The sequence below is a fragment of the Rhinopithecus roxellana genome, chromosome 2 (genome assembly GCF_007565055.1).
Source record: "Rhinopithecus roxellana isolate Shanxi Qingling chromosome 2, ASM756505v1, whole genome shotgun sequence".
NCBI classification, from domain to species: Eukaryota; Metazoa; Chordata; class Mammalia; order Primates; family Cercopithecidae; genus Rhinopithecus; species Rhinopithecus roxellana.
The window spans coordinates 122,890,530-122,917,325 of NC_044550.1; the positions used below are offsets into that span (position 1 = coordinate 122,890,530).

The following is a 26,796-nucleotide window of genomic DNA, read 5'->3' on the forward strand; positions in this document are numbered from 1 at the left end:
ATTCTTACTATGGCACATAGTTCATGATCAATAGCACTGATACTCACTAAAAATATTATTGTTACTGAAATAAGATTACTTAAACTTGAAATAAAGAAGGACAAAGTTGTTTCTTCTATTAGGTGGTGATTTTCTTTTGAAACATAATGTTTATGCATGATATTTAAAGAGCCAAGTCAGCACATTTAACAACTGATACTAAACTTAATTTGAGAGTTCAGATGACTGTCATCTATGTTCAAATGTTTAATGGTGGTCTTGTTCCCTAATTTGATGTGTTTAAATAATTAATTAAGATAGCATATATTGTTATGTGAAAATAACAGTAGTAAATTGTAAAAATTTCAACAGAATACCAATATAAGATAATAATTATCTTGTATACAGCCCTCTTACATTTGTAATGTCTTTATATTTTAGAAGAGACACTTTTTCTTATGAATTTAACCCATAATAGTAAAATTCACATTTTTAGATTTAGAAGAGATGTATCATCTACTTATTAGCACATCCCTCTTTAATTTTACAAATAAGGATTTTAAGTCTACAAGGTCATGGCCTATATGCTTCCAATTCTGTGCATGGCTTTTAACTTACCTTTCACTGTCTGTCCCAGTAAGTCTCAGTAGTTGAGAGCCCTATCATATTTTTGGTAGAAAAGCAAAAGGGACTGAGAAAACAATATTTGTCAAGCATTACTTACCATATATGCATAAAAAGATATATACTAATGTAGTTTGGAATTAACTTTTAAAAAAGTATTCAACAAATATTTATTGGAAAACTTATTGGAAAAAAAATGGTACACTTACTATATGCCAGACACTGTTGTAAGTACTTTACAAAATTAACTCATTTGCTTCTCGCAATACCCCTGTGACATACATACAAATATGATGCACACTTTGTAGATGAAGACAGATACAGATAATTTAAATAATTTGTGAAAGTTTGCCCAGACACAGACTTTGAGCCTGGCGGTCTGGCTCAATAATCATGACCTTGACCACTGTACTATATTCCTCATTCTTAAGACTACTAATTTCAATGCAACTCATTTGATATTTTGAATAAACTTAAGGATCAAATACACTAAGGATTTGTTTATTATTATTCTTATTTTTAAATTTCACTTTAAGTTCCAGGCTACATGTGCAGAACATGCAGGTTTGTTACGTAGGCATAAGTGTGCCATGGTGGTTTGCTGCACCTGTTGACCCATCTTCTAAGTTCCTTCCCTTTGCCCCCAACCCTGCAACAGGCTCTGGTGTGTGTTGTTCCCCTCCCTGTGTTCACATGTCTTCATTGTTCAACTCCCACTTTTAAGTGAGAACATACCACGTTTGGTTTTCTGTTCTTGTGTTAGTTTGCTGAGAGAATCATGGCTTCCAGCTTCATTCACGTCCCTGCAAAGGACATATTCTTATTCATTTTTATGGCTGCATATTATTCCATGTTATATATATATACCACATTTCATTTATCCATTCCATCATTGAAGGGCATTTGGGTTGGTTCCATGACTTTGCTATTGTAAATAATGCTGCAATAAACATACATGTGCACGTATCTTTATAGTAGAATGATTTATACTCTTTTGGGTATATGTCCTGTAATGGGATTGCTGGATAAAATGGTATTTCTGATTCTAGGTCCTTGAGGAATCTAGATCCTAGAGGAATCCTGTCTTCCACAATAGTTGAACTAATTTACGTTTCCACCAAGAGTGTAAATGTGTTTCTGTTTCTTCAGAGCCTCACCAGCATCTATTATTTCTTGACTTTTTAATAATCACCATTCCAACTGGCGTGAGATGGTATCTCATTGTGGTTTTGATTTGCATTTCTCCAATGATCAGTGATGTTGAACTTTTTCTCATGTTTGTTGGCAGCATAAATGTCTTCTTTTGAGAAGCAGTTTGTCCATATCCTTTGCCCACTTTTTGATAGGGTTGTTTAGTTTTTCTTGTAAATTTGTTTAAGTTCTTTGTAAATTTTGGATATTAGACCTTTGTCAAATGGGTAGATTGCAAAATTTTTCTCCCATTCTGTAGGTTGCCTCTTCATTCTGATGATAGTTTCTTTTGCTGTGCAGAAGCTCTTTAGTTTAATTAGATCTCATTTGTTAATTTTGGCCTTTTTTGCAATTACAATTGCTTTTTGGCGTTTTCATGTGAAGTCTTTGTCCATGACTATGTCCTGAATGGTATTTTTATGTTTTTACTATATCGTATTATGTGCTCTGGTTATAATCCGGCAACTCAGAATTTCAATTTTCTGAATATAGGCTTAAAATACCTTACTTTTTATGTTTATATGCCTTTTGTTAAAATTCATAAAACCTTAAAATATCAACAATAAAAAATAAAAATGTACTTTACAAACACAATTTAGAAAACTGGGATAAATTATCTTGTGTTTTAATCCTTCTGGGCCTCTGATTAAAAGATATGATTTGAGGGTTTTTTTTTCCCCAAGTATCAGGGAACAATTAACCCCAATGTAAAGCAGTCATTGTGAATGTACATGGGATAAAATGATTCAATATTTATCCTAGATAAATTCAATATTCTACTTGGTATTTATGACATATTTTTAATTTCATTTGATGCTAACATTTGCTATGGTAGTGATCATAGGTTTAAGTAATTTTCTTTTAACTGTGTAAAACTGAGACCTTTGTCCTTTAAGATGTTAGTGCTAAATTTACAAAAAGAATAGTCTTTGAATGGCTAAGGAAGGAATGGTTTCAGTGAAATCTGGGTTCTTCTCAGACTGACATATTTCACAGAGAATAGAGCAGCTAGTGAAAGTCTAATGTGAACACATGGTATTTAATTTCTATCAAAGTTTTAATAGTCTGAGTAAAATGTGGCTATCCGTAAAATAATAAAATACAAGTGGAATTGCATGACAATAGTGCCCTACTGAGACTCACGCAGCAGCAGTGGAAGGAGATGTTCCAAGAGCATCTGTCTCTTTGGCAGAATTCAAAGGCAGCTGCTCTGGTTACTTTCATAATGCTCATGAGATTTCCATTTGATTATAGAAGCAATGTCTGCTCTCTGTTGTAGGTCTGGAGTCATCTGCATTTGCCTTACCTGTGATACTGAGTTATTTGTTTAATTGCTTTTGATGAGAAAAATAAATGCTTCTTGAGAAAAAGCTTTGAAAAGGTTTAGCAAGCTATTATAATTTAAATCCAGCTTTGCCTGCATAGATCCTTTTTCAAATCTCATTCTTATTTGTATTCCCAGTATGATGAATGACAATAGTTGTAAGCCTATAATATCACTGTTCTTATCATGCCACGGTCTCCTGTAAATGCTATTCTGTTTGTTGTTGTTGTTGCTGTTGCTGTTGTTGTTGTTGTGGTTGTTTGAGGTGACTTATTATCTCTCTCTTTGCTGCCCAATTATTTTCTTGTAAGGGACCGATAAGGTAAGTATGTACCTGCTTTTTTGTTTCCATGAGTATTTGTTCCTTTTTACAAATACTTAGAAACCTGGAACTTTCTTATCCTACCAATATGAAATAATTGCCATTATGCTTACCTCTAAATGTGAGATTGTAAGAATCTGTTTACATGCACCTTAAATATTTGTACAAGTCAACTGTATACAAATTATGGAGCCTGTAAATCTGGCTGGGATTGCTATTTTGTCATTTTTTAGCTGATGTATTGGGCAATATACTTATCATTTCCAAGTCTCACTTTCTTCTTCTGTAAAATACTGAGATAAGATAACACATATTTTGAGAAGATGTAATGCAGAGATACACATTAAAGTTTCTACAGAAAGAAAATATGATTGGCTGACATTAGCTATATCCTTGGGGACATTAAAGAAATACAAGTAACTGCTAGGTGATGAAAACCTCATTTAAATGGTTTATTTTTTAAAGCACATTTCCTATCAATATATCTCAATCCAGCTATCTAAAATAAGTGAATTTTGGAAATATAATCTCTTGAAATATGTGTTTTGTCTTGGATTCACAGTTGTTATGTGACTAAAGGGAAAAATACAGGACAGAATATAATTTATAAATAAAAGTCAATACAACTAGTCATGATTATAAACAGAACATTATTAAATAGAGAGATCAGAAAGTTAGTTATGGAAATTGAAAGAGCAGGAAGACACATGGGTAGAGAGGTTAAGTGGAAATTATGCAGCCAAAATTTAAAAGAAACACACAAGAGATGTTTGAAAATGAAAGGTTGTTATGGCAATTCAAAGTGCCAAGAAGAGTACAATCAGTGAACTCATTATATTATGCAAATTAAAGCATAAAACATTTAAAAAGCTTCTAAAACCAGTTTACTTTCAAAGAATGTAAGAGGTGGTTACTGGAGGATTATATGAAATGACATGATAAATGCATAAAATATTCAGAGTTATCACATTCTTGAAATTAGCAGCTGTGTTGAGTATTTTTTATTTGTTCTTCCAGATCCATTTCTTACCATCGTTTTCCCTACTCTGTGTCCTAGGAAGGCAAACCTCCCTCGATTGAATAATTAAATTTCCCTTGCCCATTTCCTATTGGGTGTAGAGTATATTATATGATGGGGAGACAGTGAGGAGAGAACATGCTATTTCCCCAGCTCCTCTCCCGTCATGCTAGGAGTGGTAGGGGTTTTTTGTTTGTTTGTTTTTTGTTTTCCTTGACTTCACTCCTCATCTTCTGTGGAGCCACAATATTTTGAGCACTTACATACAAAATCAGAGAAAGTATTCATCCTCGACTTGTCTCTCCTCCTCAACTTTCTCAACACTAGCAAACTACTGCAATTCCCCAACCCTCTGAATCCTACCACCCACCCATAAGCTGTCTACTCTCCTTTCTTTCTCCCACTTCACCCAGGCTTGCTACAGTCATGATTTTTATCACATTCCTTTCTTCCCTAGATTAATAATTCAGACTTTTGATTCCTCTCCGTACTCTAAGTTTGTGTCTGACCCACATATTCTCCACATAGTGACCTGCTTTTGCTTTTTCTTTTGCATTTGTTTTGAAGGTAAAAGGAACTTTTATTGTATTTTAATATCTCCATTTATTAAAAACAACTCTGATATTTGCAGAAAAAGGGTCAAAACTTGTTCTTAAACTAGTTTCTGGTGATTTGATTCTCATCTCACGAGAAATACCGCAGAATATATTCAGAGGTTGTTTCTAGTGGGATGGTGTGGTGGGAAAAAGAATTTGAGCATTTGAGGCAGTTGGTCTTTCCTTTCCAATTCAACTAGGACAGTTTCATTTTTATCTTCTTTATACATGATTTGTATTGAAGAAAAGATGTGAAAATGTTGGGAAACCATCATTGTGTTATTTTTCCTAACAAAGATTCCCTTTGTTGAGAATTTAATATAATCATGCTTACTACATACTATCCCGATAGACAAGTGCGTAAACATGTACCTTGCCACCACAATCTAACATCACTCTCGAAATTATTTTGGTTTACTCTTTTGCTAGTCCTAGGCTTGTTGTCTTTTCTCTGATGAGCAGGTTGAAAAGACCCAAATACCATTCAACTTCTCCATCAAATTGCACAATTAAAAGTAATATAGGTGTTATTGATTTACTAAATGTATTCTTAATAGATGATATGAACATATAATTTTCAAATTACAGAAGGTAATTTGAAGCTACAGAAGGAATTGATTTTGTGACTAAAACTCTACAGGTAGTCCAAGAGAACTAACTTTTAATGCCTCCTTTTTGATTATAGAATCAGAAATGTGTATGTTTGTTGGTTTGTATATTGAAATTTGGGGTAAGAAAAGCTCCAGGCTAGAAACACTAGTTATAGATAATACTAATTGGTTGGAATTTTAGATTTTTGCATACTCTAGCCTTTTGATTCTTGTGTGCTCTCCCTGCTCATGTTAGAAAGCAGACAGCACTAATACTTGCAATTTTGTCCCCCAGACTAGTAGCTTTTGACTTTTTTAACTACTGTATTCCTTCGTGTTGAGTCCAAGGCAGCCAGCTGCACTACCACTTCAGACAGTCACAATCAAATCAATTAAAGACAGCACTCAATTTGAAATCTGTTTGCCATCTCATTTCAACTTTAACATTTTTGAGTAAATATTTGTCCTGTCACTCGAACTACATGTATTCTGAGTCACCTTCTGCCAATAATAGCTAAGGTCAAGAAGAATTTTCTCAGTTGTAATATCTGCATGCCCACCTGGCCTTCAATCTTGCCATCTTTTACGAGGACAGAAAAGCTAGAGAAAAAGAAAGATTCCAAAAGGTATCCATCCTCTGTGGTCTATGTTATTTCCGAGATATGTGCCTCTCAATCAGCACCAGAGTGAATGTACCTTGTTTCTATGGCAACGAGCTGCTTTTGGTTAAGTTATTTCTACTATTTCTAATTTACATTAGAAACTCCATGTTAGTAATTCCTAAATTAAACTTCTGTATTTAGTATCTTCCTAGTCTGAGTCCTCTTATTTCTAAGTTTGTTGCTTTCTGCTTTTAAGCAATACAATTTTATTTAATAACTCGAGAAAATTTTAAACAAACAGAAAATTTTTCTGGATCTCTTTTTGTCTTCAGAAAAATAAAATAATTAAATAATTAAAAACAAAATTCTAGTAAAAGGCCAAATAAACTGTACAATAGTACAAATATAGTTGATAGATGGATTGAAAATTAATATAAAGTCAATGTTTTACTGGAAATAAAGTTGTTCAAAATGTGCTTTTTATTTGCTTTCCTTAAGCAATTCCATTAGTTCCTACCCTATTTTAGCGTAAAGTACCAACTGCCCATTAAGTGAGGTAAATAGATTTCTTGGTTACTTACTTGTCGGTTAGTGACTGAAGTTTTCAGATATCAGTTTGAAAATTTCTTATTCTTTTTGGGAAACACAAGTGTTAGCCAAGTAAAAATTTGTGGTGAATATTAAATTGTGTCTAATATAAATATATAATAATATTAATAATCTACGTATTTTAAAATATAGGCAAATCATGCATATGAACTGCTTTTTATTCGAATGATTGATGAAGAGAAAGCAAAATATAGCAATCAATGAGATTTATTAAATTTAGTTATTCCAGGTTCTTAATTTTTCTTGGGTATATCCTCAGAAGAGGAATTGCTGGATCATATGGTAATTATATTTTAAATTTCTATAGGAACCTCCATACTGTTTTGAACAATGGCCTTGCCTACTTATAGTTCTACCAAGAGTGTACAAAAGTTCCCTTTTCTCCACACCCTGCAAAAATGAAATTACCTATGAAAGATATTTGAATGCTCATGTTCATTGAGACACTTTTCACAATAGCCAAGATATGGAAACAACTGAAGTGTCCATTGACAGACAAATAAAGAAATTGTGATATATTATATATGTATATATGTAATTTAATATATAATGAAATATTATTCAGCCTTTAAAAAAGAGATCTTGCCATTTGCCACAACATGGATGAATCTAACATCATTATACCAGGTGAAATAAACAAAGCAATAAAATACTGCATGATCTCATTATATTCATTATATATGGAATCTAAGAAAAAACAAAAAAAAAGAAAAAAAGAAAAAAGAAAATCAACTGCTCAAAAGAAAATTAAACAATGATTACCAGGAGTGCAGGGTGAAAGGAGGAGAAAAACGGGAGGATGTCAGTCAAAAGATACAAAGTAGCAGATATGTAGAATAAAAAAGTTTAGAGATTTAATCTGCAGTTAATAATATTGAATTGTATTCAAGATTTTTGCTAAAAGAGTATTTCACATGCTTTGCCACACACGCACACACACACGCAAGTGTAACTGTATGAGATGATGGTATATTATTTTGCTTGACTATTGTAACCACTTTGCTACCTATATCAAAACATGTTGCATTCCCTTAATATACGTAATAAAATGTAAAACATTAATTCCTTCTTGAAATCTTTGTTTTATCAATCTCAGAAATAACAGATTTGAAATTATCAGCAATCTCCCTCTATCTCTATTTTATTTTTGTTACCATAAATAATCATAATTTTTAATATCATGATTTTTTAACTCAATGTTTAGGAATCAAAATGTCCAATTGCAGACCCGACATCGTGGCTCACACTTGTAATCACAGTGCTTTGGGGGACCAAGGTGGGAGGAGGGCTGAGGCCAGCAGTGTTCCAGACCAGCCTGGACAACATAGCAAGACCCCATCTGTAAGTTTTTTTTTTTTTTTTTTTTTTTTTTTTTAACTTGCCAGTTATAGTAGCACAAACCTGTAGTTCTACTACTAGGTAGGCTGAAGCAGAATGATCCCTTGAGCCCCTGAGTTTGCAGCTGCAGTATCACACCACTGCACTCCGGTCTGGACAGCAGTGCAAGACCCTGTTTTAAAAATAATAAATAAAAACACAAATAAAGAAAAATGCCCAATTTCATTTGAATGTTTACTTAAAAAATTCAGCAAATGTGTATTTTAATTAACAAGACAAGAGTTCGAGTGCAACTGATTTATGCAAGTGCAGGATCAGATCCTTCATTTAAAATTCGATATTTTTATCATCATGGAATTATTTTGCATTAAAATTGATTCTTAGTACTATTGAGTTAAAATATTTATCCTGATTATTGAGCTTTTATACACCCTGAATTCTTTCCCTCTTCAGTGCTAACTCATATTACTCTATCACAGTGCTATTTATTAACAAGATTCCTTGACAAATTTGACGTAGTCACTTTATATTATTTTAGAGTTTGCAGCTCAAATTGAAGAGGATTTATGATTCCATGAAAATACATTTTAAAGACAATTTTTCATTCTGATCAGCATCAAATTTTTCATAACAACCTATTGTGGCTTTTCTCCTGATGACCTCCAGAGTAAACAAATAAGAAAATAAATTGTCCTTCATGAGTACTCTAAATATGTAAATGGAAATTATTTCTATCTGATGCATTTTGCTTAAAGAGAAACCTCATTTAATTGTATAAAAGGTGCATTTTGGTCTAGGATGTACTTTTCGAAATTAACAAAAATCTAAATATCAAGTCAACTTTATATTATAATGCCACAGATGTTTGTAAGAGAAATATTGCTTTAAAATTATTGCCTGTAATTAAACCTAACATTTTCTAGTGTGCTCTTTGTTTTAAAAGGATACTTCCCTATTTTGCTGCATATATGACCAACCTTCCCATAAGTGAGGCAACTAAAATAAAGCAATGAGAGTTTAATACATAATAAATTATGTAATGGGTTGGTCTGTCCTGCTGGGGTGATGGCGAGAGAAAAAAAAAAAGCAAAAAGTTTACTATAAATAAATATTTATCTCTTGGATTTGAAGGTTTATATTTGTGGTTAGAAATACATAATTACTAAAAGACCATGCAAAATATGCCTATTAGTTTTTACAAGTCTGAATATTAGGTGATTAAATTTTAATGTTATTTCATACATTATTGTATTTCATATTGTATTTCATACATTATGTATTTAATTTTAATGTTATTTCATACATATTGCTCAGGTTTGCTGAGTAATTCCTACGTACATTGGTATATTTGTAGCACTTTTAATCCTTGAATATATGTATTCAAATATTTTACATTTATAGCTGGAAGGATTTCATGGGCAAAGCCAATGAGAGGAAAACAATTATATCAAATAAAGGATGATTGAATTCTGTTTCTTTGAGGTAATGTTTGGTATACTTGATTCAATCATAAGAAATCATTTAATACTTAAGTGAGCCATATAAGTGAAAGTATTTTTCTTTAGCATCTGGCTTTAAGAGCCCTTATACGAAATTATGTGTTCATGTGCTTTACTTCGATGTTAATATAAATGAAGGGAATTCACTTGGTGTGAATATACTTCACAGCATGCTATGCTACAGGAAATAATGCCAAATACACAAGTAGAATTAGTAACTAAAATTAGGCATATAATAATTATCACAGCATGAATAAGTATCTCTACCTTCTTATTGACGACTATAATTGAAGATGGTACTGAGAATATGTAAGAAAAGGGTATTTTGCAATTCAAGACGAATGTAGTTTTGCTGAGAACCTCAATAATAAACTACATTTTGGTTTCTGTGTATGTGTCTGTATGTTTATATTGGTTTTCACAGGAGACAGAAGTGAAAATAGTGACCTGACTATACTAATATCTGATGTCACTAAGGACCAACCCCTTATGCACAATAAATATTGCATTTCAAAAATGTTGTTACTACATACTAACCCACTAAGTAGCAACTGCTACTCCAATTACTGGCATTTATAAGCCAAATTAATGCCTCAGCAGAACGATCAATTACTATAGAATTAGAAATTTTGGTATTCCTAATAACAGTCAAATCTAGTATGTTTAATATCCTAACTCCACAATTGTCTTTCATCATCATCTCTTTGACACTGCCTTGAAAAAAGCCACAGCAGATAGGTATCATGTGATATATGATTTTATATATATACACACAGACACACATATGTAATATAATATAAATATAATATGTAATATATAATAAACAAGTCTAGAGATATAATCTACAGTTACTAATACTGTATTATATTCAAGACATGTAAGTATATATAACATATATACATTCTACATATATATTATGTAAAATTCTATAGTTTAAAAAAGTAAGTCTAGAAGCAAGACTGAGTACTCATAGAAATATAATAAATTGGGCATTTTTATAATATATAACACTTATATTGTTAATAAATATCAAAAGTATAGCTCTGCATCATTTTAGGTAGTACAAAACTATGCCTGATTGACTGAAAATATGGATTTAAAAAATAAACTACATAACTACTAATAGAATAAACATGTAGTTGAAATATATGCAGTCTTAGAGAAGAGAATGATTCAAGAAGTAGAAAACAAGTAAGATACTGATATATTTTAAAGAGAAAAATTTAAATACTACTACAAGTTAATAAACACATTTAAATAATTAAAATTTGAATAACAGTGATTTGAAAAATCCAAAATATAACCTAAATAATTAATACTTAGGATGCATAATTAGTTTAATACCAATATAAAAGCCAGAACTTCACAAAATGAAAAGCACAAAATGCTCAACAAAAATAAATCTCAATATGAATCAAATGTACAGTTGAAACAATAACAGAGCATTTACCTTATTAGCAAAGATTTAATGGGAACAAACGCAAGCAGGTAGGTAAAAATAGTGAAATTGAATTCCTTGCAATTATTGGTGAAAATTTAAATTCAGTAATAATCGTCAACAGATTTTACATATATACATATTCAGTTTCATCTAAAGATTGCTGTTCTAGAAATGGGTCTTGTTAGAAATACTGTTTAAATATATAGCTAAAATAAGCTTAAGTAAATTTTATTTTACTATTAACAGGCCGGGCTCGGTGGCTCACGCCTGTAATCTCAGCAGTTTGGGAGGCCTAGGTGGGTGGATCACGAGGTCAGGAGATCGAGACCTTCCTGGCCAACACGGTGAAACCCTGTCTCTACTAAAAATTACAAAAAATTAGCCCAGAGTGGTGGCGGGAGCCTGTAGTCCCAGCTACTGGGAAGGCTGAAGCAGGAGAATGGCATGAACCCGGGAGGCGGAGCTTGCAGTGAACTGAGATCACGCCACTGCACTCCAGTCTGGGGGACAGAGTGAGACTACCTATCAAAAAAAAAAAAAAAAAAAAAAAAAAAAAAAAAATTAAGAGATGGGCATACATGTAAAGGATTAATGGTCAAATCATTTAGATGAATACCTAATAGTATGTAGTTCTTAAAAGGTGGACTGCTATTATAAGACATAGAAGGGTGTATAGTGAGCAGCCATGAGTAATGAACATGTTTTCTATCATGAAGAGAATAGTAATGTAAATTAAAACTAGTATAGTGATTTTTACTTTGAAAAAAATGTCCAATTTCACCTACATCACATGTATCATGAATGGTCTTCATGACATGATGCCATAGCACACATACATTAGTGTCCATTTATATATCTACCATGAAAAAATCAGTTATCATGAACAATATTCATCTTTATGGTAACACAGAATAAAAATCAAATGAGGTAATCTATAAAGATTAAAACTTGAATGGCTACATATTTCATAAAATGCTAAATTGGACTTTGCTGAAAATTAGGTAGTAATAGACTTCTGGTTGATGCATTTATTAGTATTTTTATGGCTTCATAATAAATCATGGTGCAAGAATTTCAAATTCTTACAAAGTAATGTTATGGAACAAATTACTGGAAAATAAAACTAATAGAAGCATGACAACAAAACAAAGAAATATCTTGCTATTTTTTTTTTTTAATTTTGGTGCAAAGTATAGCTTGAGTTGCTTTCTGAACTCTTAACCCATAAGGTGTGTGATTACTATAATCAGTAGTGCTTACAGAGATTCATGAGCGCAGCAAGGAGAGAAATAGATTTTGAACAATGGGTGCACAGAATGAATGCTTCACGAAGAATCCATGCCTTGTAAAACATTGGCTGCTTCCTGCCCTATCGCCAACCTTGAAAAAGTCAAAGCAGGTGCTGTTAATCTTCTGCCAAATCCTACTCTCCTTCCTCTGGCTCTTGCTGGTTGAAATGAGAGAACATGGAGGGTAGAAACAGTTTCCATGGATCAAGGGCTATGCGATGTTAAGAAATAGAATGAAAACAAAGGCATACCAGTGCCCAATACTCTGCTTTGCTAGTAACATGTAGTGAATGTAATGGTCCATTAGCTGCCAAATAAAATTATTCCCAAATGGAGCTACGTGTCATTTATATGGGAAATTATATAATAAAATAAATACTCAAGCAATAAGAGTAATAAGCTGGAGAATTGCACGTTCAAAAACTATCGAAGGAGAGATAAAATAGGAACATAAAACAAGTGAGAAAAAATCAGTACAAAATATTTATTTGTTACTAATGGTTTGGGATATTCTGATCACTTTTAGCTACATATTATGCTTGTACCTTTACAGAGATAGAACTAATCATAACAAATATTGTGACCTTTTTACATTGTGGGTTTACTATTCAATCATCTTTAGAATATTATGAACTATTACATTCAAATAAATGATTCATGAACATTCAAAGTAAATATCAGAGTTAGCACTCTGAAGAGTGGCTATATTCCCAGATATGACAATATATCTTCTGTGATGTAGTCAAATAAGGAGAAATAATTTTGCTCACATATCTCCATGACTGATTTTCTGGCATGCAGAACCTTGAGAAATTCAAAATCTAAGTCATACAGACTTGACTGGATTCCTTGTTAAAATCTCCTGGAGTTTTCTTTTACTTAGAAATTATTAGCTTATGATCATTTCGGGTGCAGGATAAGACTTCTCTTAACCATATTCTATTGGTCTACCATAAAAATATTATCACAAATATTTCAAGATAATTAGTGGAGAAAACTATGAAAGTGCAATCAGTCTCTGTATGCTTTTATTAATAAAGTGAAACCCAACTTTGGTAGAAAATCAAAATGTGCTCTGCTTCTTGGGATATTTTTACAGATTTAGTGAAAGTACATAGTAACGTTTTGTTTTGTAAGTGAAAAGTTTTCATCTGGAACACATTAAAGAATAGTCCAGAAGCTGAACCATTACCATTTACTAAAGTAAATGTAGAGATTCAATGATTTTCACAAAAGAAAGAGAAAAAATAGTGGAAATAATACAATCAAATTTAGAAAGTAAAAGAACAGATATATGGAAAAAAAGAACTGCTGTATAAATGTGACTAAGAATATTGAAACAATACTATTATACAAATGTGTGGTGTACCAAGCCCTCTTGTAAATAACGCAAAACTCAAAGAGGAATAAAATCTGATTCTTTTTGTCAAAGATCAAAACTAGAGTTAAATCCATATATTTTCCACAAAACTCTATCTAACTGGGAAATATGTACATACATATGTAAGTTATAAGATGAAAACCATACCATCTCTATTTTTGAATAGAAGAACCTAGAAACATCACTTTTATGTCTATTTTCAAAGAAGCTCAATAATGTACAGAAGAAGTATCCTTCAGCATTGCCTTTCTTCTTTTTGCAGTCTTCTGGCATCTACTGAAATCAACAAAAGCTTCAATGGAAGAAGAACATCAGCAGATAAGCAGGTGACCTGAGAGGGACTGACATGAATAGAATAAATATTGCACAATGGGAGTGGAAATTGCTGTCCTGGTGACAGGCTAGACAAATTGGAGGAGGATTTGATGCCTGTTAGTACAAGATAGTTTTAAGTTGTATGTTGATTTTGTGATTCTCAATAAGAGAGTGAGAGGACTAGATAGACATGTAATAGATTTGATTTGGGTAGACCTTAGTTCTAAATGCAATGCTGCATCACTGTATATTTATTATTATTTTATTTCCATTCTGAATTTCTAAACTTATTGAATTTTTTATTATCCAGACCAGTGAATGGTACGATTGACATAGAAGCAGCAAATTGAAGAAATGCAAGCTTTCTTATATTTAGCTTTAGTGTGTATGATTTTGTTTCAGCCCTAGCGAAACATTTCTTAATTGTATATAGTTCAGGCAACATTCAAATTATTTGATATTCACTGAAAATACATAAATCACCAATAGTAGACAAGAAGTCTCCTGAGAGGCCAGTGAAGTCTGTTGTTAATATGTTTAGGGTATTTTCTATATTGATTTTTAGGGCAGAATGCAGAGCATTCCCTTTTACCACTAATATCACCACATACCCCGTTTGTATGCCAGGTGCAAAAATATTAATCACATCAACAATATTTTTTAAATTATACATTTTAAAAAGTCAAATCCTATACTGGCTTCTGTACCTGTCCAGCCTAAACTCCCAGCAGAAAATACATTGAACATGCTTAATGTGAAAGTCCAGTCTGAATTGTTCTGAAATCTGAAATTTTTTGAACATAGGCATGACACCTCAAATGGAAAGTTTCACACTTGACCTCTTCTGATGGGCCATAGTCAAAGTCCAGTCAAAACTTGGTTTCATGCATAAAATTATTAAAATATTGTATACAATTTCCTTCAGATTATGAATATTTTTGCATTTAGACATGTGTGGCATCCCCAAGAAATATAATTTTATATATATTAAAATATTCTAAAATATGAAAACAATCGAAAATCTCAATCAATCTAGTCCTAAGCTTTTCAGATTATAGATATTCAACCTGTAACTTAATAAATTAAGTTACATCAATAACACAGGCTAGTATGAAGTTATCAAAAATTGTAAGTATGAGATAAATTATATGTATGGAATAATGAGAAATACCTATTACCCTTAAGCATAAACTGAATAATAAAACGTTAATATTCAAATACAGCTTCAAAAAAGATCTCTGTGGTATATACGAACAAGAATGAAAAGGAACTTAATAAACAAAATAAAGCTAAACCAATTAGCCAGTGTAGTGGCGGGAGCCTGAAATCCCAGCTATTCGGGATGCTGGGGCAGGAGAAATGCTTGAACCCGGGAGGTGGAGGTTTCAGTGAGCAGAGATTGCACCATTGCACTCCATCCTGGGTGACAGAGTGAGACTCTGTCTCAAAAAAAAAAAAAAAAAAAAAAAAAAAAATAATAATAATAATAATAATAATAGCTAAACCCCAGAATTATAGTAAACGTATCAGCTTTTCATTAAATGTTTACCCCCTTTGTGATGTTTTTATATTCATAATAATGTCTTACACATTAAATTTCAACAATAGTAAACATTTACCCAGATATGAATGAACTAATATGTGTGTTTATATCCACAAACTTTTATATTACATAACTTCAAAATATATTTAATTGCACTTAAATTATATAAGTACAGAAAACAGTATAATTGGGTAAAATCATAATTCAATTTTGATCAAGAAACATAAAGGTAATATGACTGATGCAAATCTTATTCATTGACTATTCCTGTGTTTGATACCATATTCTAAAAGGGAGATTTGTTGGTTAAGTACAATCTCTTGGGTCTTTCTGAAATGAGTCAGAAGGTGGAGAGATATTTTTCTTTTGTGGCTATAATGCATTACTAAAGATTAATTTATTCATTCTTTCATCATTCCTTTTATTTCTCTGTCCATTAATCCACTTATTATTCAATCCTTCATTCATTCAACAGATATGTGTGCATGAGAATTGCATCCAAGGGTAGGCAGATTATCATATAAACAAACATTACTGGCATTTATTTAATCTATAAAACCAGTGAGGTTCAAAAAAAAAAAAAAAAAAAAACCCAAAACACTACCACATAACTACATTGCATTCTAAATAACATTATATTTGAAAATATCAGGGGAACTCTTTATTTAAAAGTGTCCTGAGGAAAAGCATATTTAGAAATGTAAATAAAAATTTCTTAATTTATCAATGTAACATTCATATGCCATTTTTCAAAAAAATAAAAGGCATACTTGTTTCTTACTGTAAAAAGTGCCAGGAAAGGGGGCAACATACCGTAGAAATGTTTTACCTGTAGGGGGTATATTATCACTAGCTTAGAGGTTTAACACCAACTTGCTTCTTACAGTTCTGTAGGTCAGAAGTCTCACAGCATTCTCACTGGGCTACAGTCAGAGTCAGAGGTTGGCATTCCTTTCTGAAGTTATCAAGTGAGACTCCATTTCCATGATTTTTAGATTCTAGAAGGAGCTACATTCGTTGGCCAGTGTCCCTTTACTCATCTTGAAAGCTAGCAATGTTGCCTCCCTCTGACTTTTTTCCTATCTCATACTTCTCTCTGACTACAGTTTGGAAAGGTTCTCTGCTTTTAATAATCCATGTGATTAAAGGTGGCCCACATAGATAAATCCAGGCTGTGATCCTTTTCTCAAGGTCAGTAAACTTAATCAGATCTTCACGTCCTTTTTCCCACCTAAGGTAATATATTTACAGCTTCCAAGGATTAGGGTGTAGACCTCTTTGAGGGAAGGAATATTCTGCCTTCCACAGGAGACAATACTGAATAATTGGAATGATGGCTCGTTATTTGCAAAAATAGTAATGTTCATCTTGATTTGAAAATGTTCCTGACCACCAGAGAAGAGGCTCAAGGAGGAATAGAAGACTTCTTTTCACTCATGAGACTGGCTAATAGTCTACTGTATTTTAACAAACATCTGTTTTTCCATAAGCCTTCAGGTATAGTAGCCATCAATTCCTACTTGTTTATTTTCAAAATGATCCTCTATCTCATGAATGTGGTTATGAATATAAATGAACTTTATCTGTAAAAGTTAACATTCTATTAAATTAATGTCTGTCTGAGGAAAAATCTTTCCTTCAAAATCTGGTAAAATAGAAGTTACTTCTTTACATTGAAAGATTTAATTTTAAAAAGTAATAAATACTACTTAATTTTAAAAGGTACTGAATTCTCTGTAGGGAGTGGAAAAGGCACTGACAATTATTACCCTCTACAGATCCTTTCAGAAGTGCTGTGTGTGATGTATTCCCGCAGCCCCTCTTATCTGTTTCATAAGGAGTGTATGCCACAACTCTGGTCTGCCACGCTTGGATGTGCAAATTACATATTACCCCCCTTCCCAGGGATTCCATTTATACAGACTTTATAAATTCATGTATTTATTTGCCATAATATTGGACAAATTAACAAAAATGTATTTGGAGCGATAACACATTACAACAATGTGTTTTTTTTTTCCCCCACAGAGAAAGGGAAGACTCTTCTAGATTTTGTCCAAATTCAAAAGTAGAAGACGATATGACTTCATAGTCTAGGAGTGGTATCAGTAAACAAATATGCTGGTATCTAAAGAGGCACAGTAAAAATAAATGGTTTAGACAACTCTTCTGAAACCAATGATGTTTCAACTAATTGTTTACCATAGATCATCTTGTTTTTCTTCCAGGCTTCTCTCTTTTCCATTTACAGGAATTGTCATCCCGGACTCTTTGGCACTTCTTCTTTCTTCACTCCACCAATGAGGAAAAAATACTGCTGCGTTTTCAGACGGGGTTAATCGATGAAAAATCCTGAATCCTCTTCACTGTGACTAGGAGCACATGAGAAAGAAAGGAAAGCAGAGACAGAGGAAGAGAGAAAGAGAGAGAATACAACCTTTCTATTTGGTTGGATTTTACATTGTCTGGTTTGAGGGTGTTGGAAGGAATGAGGAGAAAGAGAGAAAGTAATCCCATTTTAGTTCTTGGAGAACCTGTGACTTTCAACCTAGTGTTACGGTTATTAAGCGTCAACTTGATTGGATTGAAGGATGCAAAGTATTGTTTCTGGGTGTGTATGTGAGGGTGTTGCCAAAGGAGATTTACGTTTGAGTCAGGGGACTGTGAGAGGCAAACATAGCCTTAATCTGGGTGGGCACCATCGCCTCAGCTGCAGCACAGCAAAAGCAGGCGGAAGAAGGTGGAATGAGCTGAATTGCTGAGTCTTCCGGCCTCCATCTTTCTCTGTGCTTAATGCTTCCTGGCCTCCAACATCAGACCCTAGATCTTTGGCCTTTGGACTTGTGGACTTACACCAGTGGCTTGCCTAGGGCTATTGGTCCTTCAGCTACAGACTGAAGGCTGCACTGTCAATTTCTCTGCTTTTGAGATTTTGGGGCAGGGATTGATCCTCTACTGGCTTCCTTGCTCCTCAACTTGCAGATGGCCTATTGTGGGACTTTACCTTGTGACCACGTGAGTCAGTTATTTTTAATAAACTCCTTTTCATATGTACATGTATCCTATTAGTTTCGTTCCGCTAGAGAGCCCAGACTAAATCACCTAGCTTTTATATGTAATCACAGAATCACCGTAATTTCTCCTAATTTAGCTCTTGCTTTTGGCTACTGGCTGAGAATACCCTTAGATTTTCCATTAACCACCTCTCTCTCTAAATGTTCAACCAGGCTGGGCGCGGTAGCTCACGCCTGTAATTACAGCACTTTGGGAGACAGATTCGGGTGGATCACTTGAGGTCAGGAGGTTAAGACCAGCCTGGTCAACATGGCGAAACCCCGTGTCTAGTAAAAATACAAAAGTTAGTTGGATGTGGTGGTGCATGCCTGTAATCCCAGCTACTCAGGAGGCTGAGGCAGGAGAATCACTGGAACCACAGAGGTGGAGGCTGCAGTGAGCTGATACCACACCACTGCATTCCAGCCTGGGCAAAAGAGCAAGACTCCATCTGAAAATAAACAAACAAACAAACAAACAAACAAATAAATAAATAAATAAATAAATAAATAAATAAAGTGTTCACCCAGTTTCTCTGCTTTTCCTCCACTTACTTTAGGTGACATATGCATGCTGTTATATATTTTTCCATTTATGCAGGAAATTCTATATTGTCTCAGTATCATTACTACAGCAACTCTCTGATTTATCCTATATGATAAGCTTTCATACTTGACTGTATCAGTTCCATCATTTGCTGGCATTTACATAAACGTTCTTGTCACTCCATTCTTCACTTTTGCCAATCAACTACTCCTCCATTTCTGCATTCACCTCTGCAGCAAAATTCTTCAAATGAATAGTCTATATTCATATTTCCAATGCTTCTCTTTTGTTTCTCTTAAGTGTACTCCAATTAGGCTTTCTACTAAAGCCTACTCTACTAAAATTCATCTTATCAATGGCTCTGATGATATCACATTGCAAAATCAAAAGGATAGCTCTTAGAACTCATGCTAAAAAATCTACCAGCCATGTTTAAAACTATTGATCAATCTCTCCTCTTTTTTATATTTATGTTTACTTGACAAATAAAAATTACAATAAAAATTATATACATTTATGGTGTCAACATCATGTTTTGATATATGTATATGTTACGGGATGACTAAATCAGGCTAACACATTTATTAACTCACATACCGTATCATTGGAAGCAGAGAGTAGAAAGGTGGTTACGAGGGGATAAGGAAGGTTGTGTTGATTGAGAAGATGTTGATCAAAGAATGCAAAATTTCAGTTAGGCAGGACAAATTGGTCCAAGAGATCTATTGTACAAATACAATATGGTGAAAATAATTAGTAAGGTGTTATATACTTGAAAATTGCTGAGAGAGTAGATTTTAAGTGTTCCCACCTCTCCCTTCTCTTTAATATACTTTCTTAACTTGACTTTCAGAATATCATGGTTTTCTTCCTACCCTATCCCATGGGTCTTTCCCAGTCCCTTTGATTTTTACTCTTTTCTCTTCAACCTTTTTATGTTGTATAACCTTGATCCTTTTGCTTTGAATATACACTCTTGAAGATATCATTTAGTTCTATGCTTTTAAATACAAATACCTGGTGATAGTTCCAAATTTAATATCTTAGCTAGATATCTTTTCTGAATCTAGTCTCTTGCTTATCCGACTCAAATGTGCCCCTTGATAGTTAATGAAAATTTGAAAGCCAACATGAATAAAAGGGAGTTCATGATGTCTTCATTAAAACTTGGAATCCCTATCCACTTTAACGATCTTAGAAATGCCACTCCAATCTTCTCGTTTCTCAGGAAAAAGAATCTGGGATTACCCTTCATTCTTCATTACCAAAACAAATAATAAACTGTGCTGGGTTTGTTAAAAAACGTGCATGTATCACAATTTTCTGTAAGCTGATGTTAGGTAAGTCAAATTCAAAAGCCTCTTTTAAATTGCTGCAAGAGGGCAGAAAACATGACTATTTGGTTCACCATTGTGCAAATAGTAACTGAAATGAATGTTGTGGATACAGAACTCAAAAGCAATGAAAAAAAAAATGGGAAATACTCTAGGGTGAGGGAGTAAAGAATAAAAGATTAAAGTCAAACTTAAGACTTAATGATCAGTAAAAGAGATATTTTACCCAAATATATCTGTCATATTCACAAATTATCATTAAAGATTTTAAAACAATTTTTATGAGTAACCATAAGTTCCTAGATATTGTGCTTGTTTTTATTAAGTCAGATTGTTAAAACATGTAATTCAATCTAACCTGTAGTAGGCCTTAACCTAGCATCTTGCACAATGCTTAGGGAGCAGAGCATGAAGAGTTATAAGAACTTTTTTCTTCTTTTAGGACATTTTTAGAGTACCCCTAATGCAGTGTTAAAACTTTTTCTTATGCTTTTTATCATGTTATTGGAAGGAAACCACCCTGGATATTACTTTGACCACTGTTGAAGAATAATTAATCTGACACATGTTAAAATTATCAGGGAGACTTTATTCAGGATTACTGCAACAAGTGTCAAGACTATTGAAATAGGCGAGAAAGGTCAGTTCAACATGAATAAATAAAGCAAAGATAGCTAAGGATTTATACCAAATGAGCAGAAGTGGGGAGTCAGTGAATGGGAAATTACTAAGAGAAGATATCATGGTAGGGGAATTATTGCTAAACAGACTGAACAGGATGCTTGATATTAACAGCCTTCTTCAATGTTCCTACCGCAACTCATAGATTGAAAATCTGTGCCCAGTTCACATTTTCTCTCCCCTCCCATGTTGATTCAATCTTTAAGTGTGGTTCTCTATCAAACCCCTGACTAAACGCAGATCAAAGATGATCAAATACCAAGAGTGGGGGATGAGGAATTTAATGAGATATTGAGTATAATCAGATATAAAGGATGGGGAATTCTTTCCAAACTGGCTTACCAGAGACTCTTGCTAAAACTGGGCTAGTGGGCCCACAGACAATGTATAATGACAAAGCCTAGTTGAAAACAAGGATCAGACTAGCCTGTCTAAATTTGGTCAAGGAGAAAGTCTTTGTCAGCACCACCATTTATCAAAGATTATAGGGCTCTTGATGTCCTACTGCTTTGATTGTTTCATAGCATTACAATTGACCAAAATTATCCAGAGTGTGGTGTCAATGAAAGTTCTATACCCAAACCGCTATATGATGCACTACTTCTATCTCTCAACCTGAACAAATCTCTCCAGGTAAAACATCCATCAGGTTTCCAAACTCATTCCTTCATCTATTTATTTTGCTATCTCTAGTTGTATCCCTGAAATTCACTTTGCAATGTTTACTCTTTGTTATCTCTTTGATGACTCCATACTTTAGTTTCTACCTTGGGTTTTTCTAAGGTGCTAGATTTTGTACTCCAATGTCATGTGGAAATGTGTTTATGTCATGTGTTCTCAGTAGGAAGATACCTCATAAAGTCTGTCTTATTTTAGTCCCAAGGACTCTCATGTGTCTCAGAAGAGTATCTCGACCAAACTGTTAGAGTCATATGATGTTTTATTTCACTTAAATTAAAAGTGTTATTAATTATGGTAATTTTTTAAATCTTTGAATATCAATTATTTTTGGTTTTATTTACTTTGTAGAAATCTTCTGTTTAATTGTTCAATATAACATGTTTATAAATTTTTAAAGTTAATTATAAAAATAGTGGGTTTTTTCGTCCCTGATAGTATGACGTCATAAATTTTTCTCTTATCCTCCCAAGTTATAATTCTGAAGTATTTTACCAGCAATCTCAATGCCACTCTATTTTTTTTTTTTTTTAAACTGTACTGGAAGAGGAAGCACATTTTGAATCTAATAAGTCAAGCCTCTTGGGCAATCTGGATTTTTTTTCTTTTTAATGGTTCATTCTTCAATGTTCCTACAGCAACTTGTGGACAGAAAATCTGTGCCCAGCTCCCATTTTCTCTCCCCTCCCATGTTGATTCAATCTTTAAGTGTGCTTTCTCTATCAAACTCCTCATTGAACACTCAGTTCTTATAAAGACCAAAAGCATTTTCTGAACCATAAATCATATGTTACTTCAGTTTCTTCTGGATTCTTCCCCCTACAGAATAAAATCTTCTTAATATTCTAAATTAATTTTTTCTGGTTCTTGCAATATTATGGAATACATAATGGATCATAGTGTTACTGCTCACCAGGCTGTGCCTCCCTTAGCCTATAACACACTGTTATGTAAGGACCTACATCATCTATTCCCCATAAAAAATGTAATTTTCTTGAGGGCAGGGTACTCTTGTATAACAAAATTCAGCTAAGAAGAAATAGAAAATCTAAATATTCCCACAAATATTTTTTAAATGGAATCCATGTTTTAAAATCTTCAAAAGAGAAAACTTAAGACCCAGATATTTTCACTGGCAAATTCTACTGAACATTAAAAGAAGAAATAACATCAATTATATACCTCCCTTCCAGAAAATAGAAAAGGAGTGTCATGGTTAATTTTATGTGTCCACTTGACTGGGCTAAGGAATGCCCAAGATAGCAGCTAGAACATTATTTCTGGTGTGTCTGTGAGGGTACATCCAGCAGAGATTAGCATTTAAATCAGTAGCTCTGTAAAGAAAATCATTCTCACCAATGTGGGTGGACATTATCCAACCCATTGTGGGCCCAAGTAGAACCAAAAGGAAAAGAATGAACAAATTTGCTCTCTCTTCTTAAGCTGAGACATCCATCTTCTTCTTCTGCCCTTAGACATCAATGCTCCTGGTTCTCTGGCCTTCAGACTCAGATCAGGAATTGCACAATCACCTCCCAACACCCACCCCACAGGCTTTAGGACTTGGACTGAATTATGCCACCATCTTTCACAGTTCTCTGGCTTGCAGATGGCAGATCGTGGGACTTCTCAGTCTCCATTTCATGTGATCCAATTTCTATAAAATATACACACATACATGTATCACATATATCCTCTCAGTTCTGTTTCTTTGGAGAATCCAGACTAGAGAAAGAAGGGAATATTTACTTGATACTAAAATGTGAGACAACCAGTAAAAGAAAAGACCAATATTTATTTGAATATAGATGCAAAAATCTACAATGAATTATTTTCAAATTAAATTTATCAACATATTAAAAGAATACTACGTCAAACATAAACTAGTGGTATTTACTCCAGAAATACAAAGTCGGGTCAACATTCAACATTCAACCTATAGCTCATCATATTAACAAAATAAAGAAGCTATACAGCTGGGCGTGGTGGCTCATTCCCGTAATCCCAGCACTTTGGGAGGCCGACACAGGAGGGTGACTTGAGGCCAGGAGTTAGAGACCAGCCTGCGCAGCACGGTGAAACTTTGTCTACTAAAAATACAAAAATTATCCAGGGGTGGTGGACCCAGATATAGTCCTAGCTACTCGAGAGGCTGAGGTGGGAGAATCACTTGAACCCGGGATGTGGAGGCTGCAGTGAGCCAAGATTGTGGCACTGCACAACAGCCTGGGCAAGAGAGCGGGACTTCATCTAAAAATATATATATATATATATATATATATATATATATATATATATATATATATATATCTGTAAAATATATATATATATATATATCTGTAAAAAAAAAATACACACACACACACACACATATATCTGTAAAAATACAACAACACATTCTCCCTTCCTGGGCCCTTATGTCCAGCACGCTGCCCTGCGAAGGCAAGGAAGAGAAGGCTGAGCACAACAGAGGGTAAGTGAGGTCTGCACTGCCACCAATTGTACTGCAGGAGAGCATGTAGTCTGACCTGGCTTTTTTCAGTTTCCCACCAGATCCAGCCGGATGCCAGAAGCAGATGAACTGTAAGAGAGTGGACAGAAGAAAAAATATCTGATCAACTGAAAAAACATTGTCAAGTAGGTGCCAACTACTTCGAGACCTCTTATGATCTGTAGAACTAGTGCTTATAGGATAATTATTTAAGATAATGTAATACCAACAACAGTTGATCTTAGCAGTCATTTAAACAATCTACATGATAGGGAAAATGAATAGAAGAATTGAGTGAAGATGAAATCAGAACACATAAAGCAGAAAATATTTACAACACTGAAGAGGAAAATGCACACACACAAATACACACATACACACATGCACACACACACATACACACATACACACATGCACACACACACACACACACACACACAGAAACCAATAACAGCAATGCTCAGAACCCCAGTGCAGAGAAGGGGATGAAGAACAGGATTAGAACATTTTACCGCTAATCTTTGACAAGAAGGAAAACAAAAAAATACATGAAGTCTCTATTTGAAGTTTTGATTCTCATGAGAAAGCTAAACATAAAGTCTTTATTTGAAATTGTACTACTGATAACTGTGAAGCACTGCTGGAGTGCCGGATAAATTCTGATGAAGAGGTCCTAAGAAAGCACTCTGAGACAACAGTGGCTAACACAACACACTGTTCTGTTTGGAAACACAATAGAATCATATGCTAGAGATCTGTGAGAGCTGTATTAGGGAAGAAACTCTAAGGGAAGTGAGAATCTCACACTTCCTTGTCATTATCACTCTTTGTCAGTTTGTGTTGCTATAAAGGAATACCTGAGGCTAGGTAACTTATAAAGAAAACAGAGTTATTTGGCCTATGGTTCTGCAGGCTGTACAAGAAGCATGGCACCACCATCTGCATCTGGTGAGGGATTCAGCCTGCTTCCACTCAGGGTGGAAGGTAAAGGGGAGCTGGTGCATGCATAGATAACATGACTGGAAAAAGAGAGGAGAGGGAGATGCCAGGTTCCTTTCAACAAGCAGCTGTTGTAGAAACTAAGAAAGCAAAAACTCACACATTACTACAAGGACGGCACTACGTGATTCATGAGGGATTTACCCCATGACCCAAATACCCCCTGTTCATCCCCACCTTTAACATCAAATTTTAACATGACATTTAGAGGGTCAAATATCCAAACCACAGACATCACTGACAATGTAGTGGACATATCAGGGCAAGAGCACCCATTTGTGTTGGTGAGGTTTGTTTAAGAATCTCATAACCTGAGAGAGGAATCTGTGGGCTTCCTGCCTTATGAAGCTGAAGCAGAAATTTTGGCTGTGAAATTTCACACTACCATAACTGAGAAATGGGGACTAAATATGGAGTATTATTGCCATGGCCAAGTTTACATTGTGTGCAATGGATTCTCTTCCAAAATGAAAGTTGTTTCTCCTAGACTTTTAAAAAAATATCCCCAAGGTATCTACCCACCCTGCCTTTCCTGTGCCTTAGTCTGTGATTGGCAAAATCAGTGCCTATTATGGGTGTATCTGTTGCATTGGGAACAACTGCAGAAGTTTCTTTATTTTTTTCCATCAATCACAACTGCTTTTAGGAGTGACAGTGTCATTTCTGCTCTTTTTCAAAACAGTGGAGAAAAGGGTAAATGACTAAAGGACATTTGGTTTTCTCATTGAACAGGCAGGCATGATTCTTTTGAAATTTTAGTGGACCTCATGCTAGCACTTCTTTGGGTTTAAATGATATAAAAGATGATGCAATATTAGATGGGACAACTGAGTACCCAGCCAAGAATTTGTCCTCTGTAGTGCAGCAACAGATTTTGATTTTGTTGTTACCATTGTTCTTATTAAAAATGTCCTTTAAAAGAACCCCTTGAAGAAATCTCCAGGGTCACACCTCTGATATTATCTTTGTAGGCAGTGGTTTGACTACAGTACTACATTCATTCAATGAAGTGATGGAGGATATTGAAGTCTATCATTATTTTTAGCTTGAGGAAGCCACAGATTTGGCAACCAAAATTGATAGTCAAATAAAACTCCCTGGGAAATTCCATAGAGCTTACCAAGGTAACATGGCATCTCAACTGATCTCTGAGAGTTTTTATAAAGAAACCCTAACTGTTCCAACAGTGGAGCACATTTTTCAGAAACTGAAAGATATATTCTCAGAACAGTACCTCAAAGATATGTTCTCAGAAAAGTATCTCAAATCTATGATATGCTTATTTCTGGTGCCTTCAGTCATAGGGCAGCTTAAATTCAATACATCTGAGAAACACCATGCTGACAAGTACA

General features: G+C 34.0%; 1 pseudogene; it reads left to right on the plus strand.

Moving 5' to 3' along the window:
• The first annotated feature begins 24,371 nt into the window (after window positions 1-24,371).
• LOC104656687 lies at window positions 24,372-26,235 on the plus strand (annotated as a pseudogene).
• Window positions 26,236-26,796: the final 561 nt, after the last annotated feature.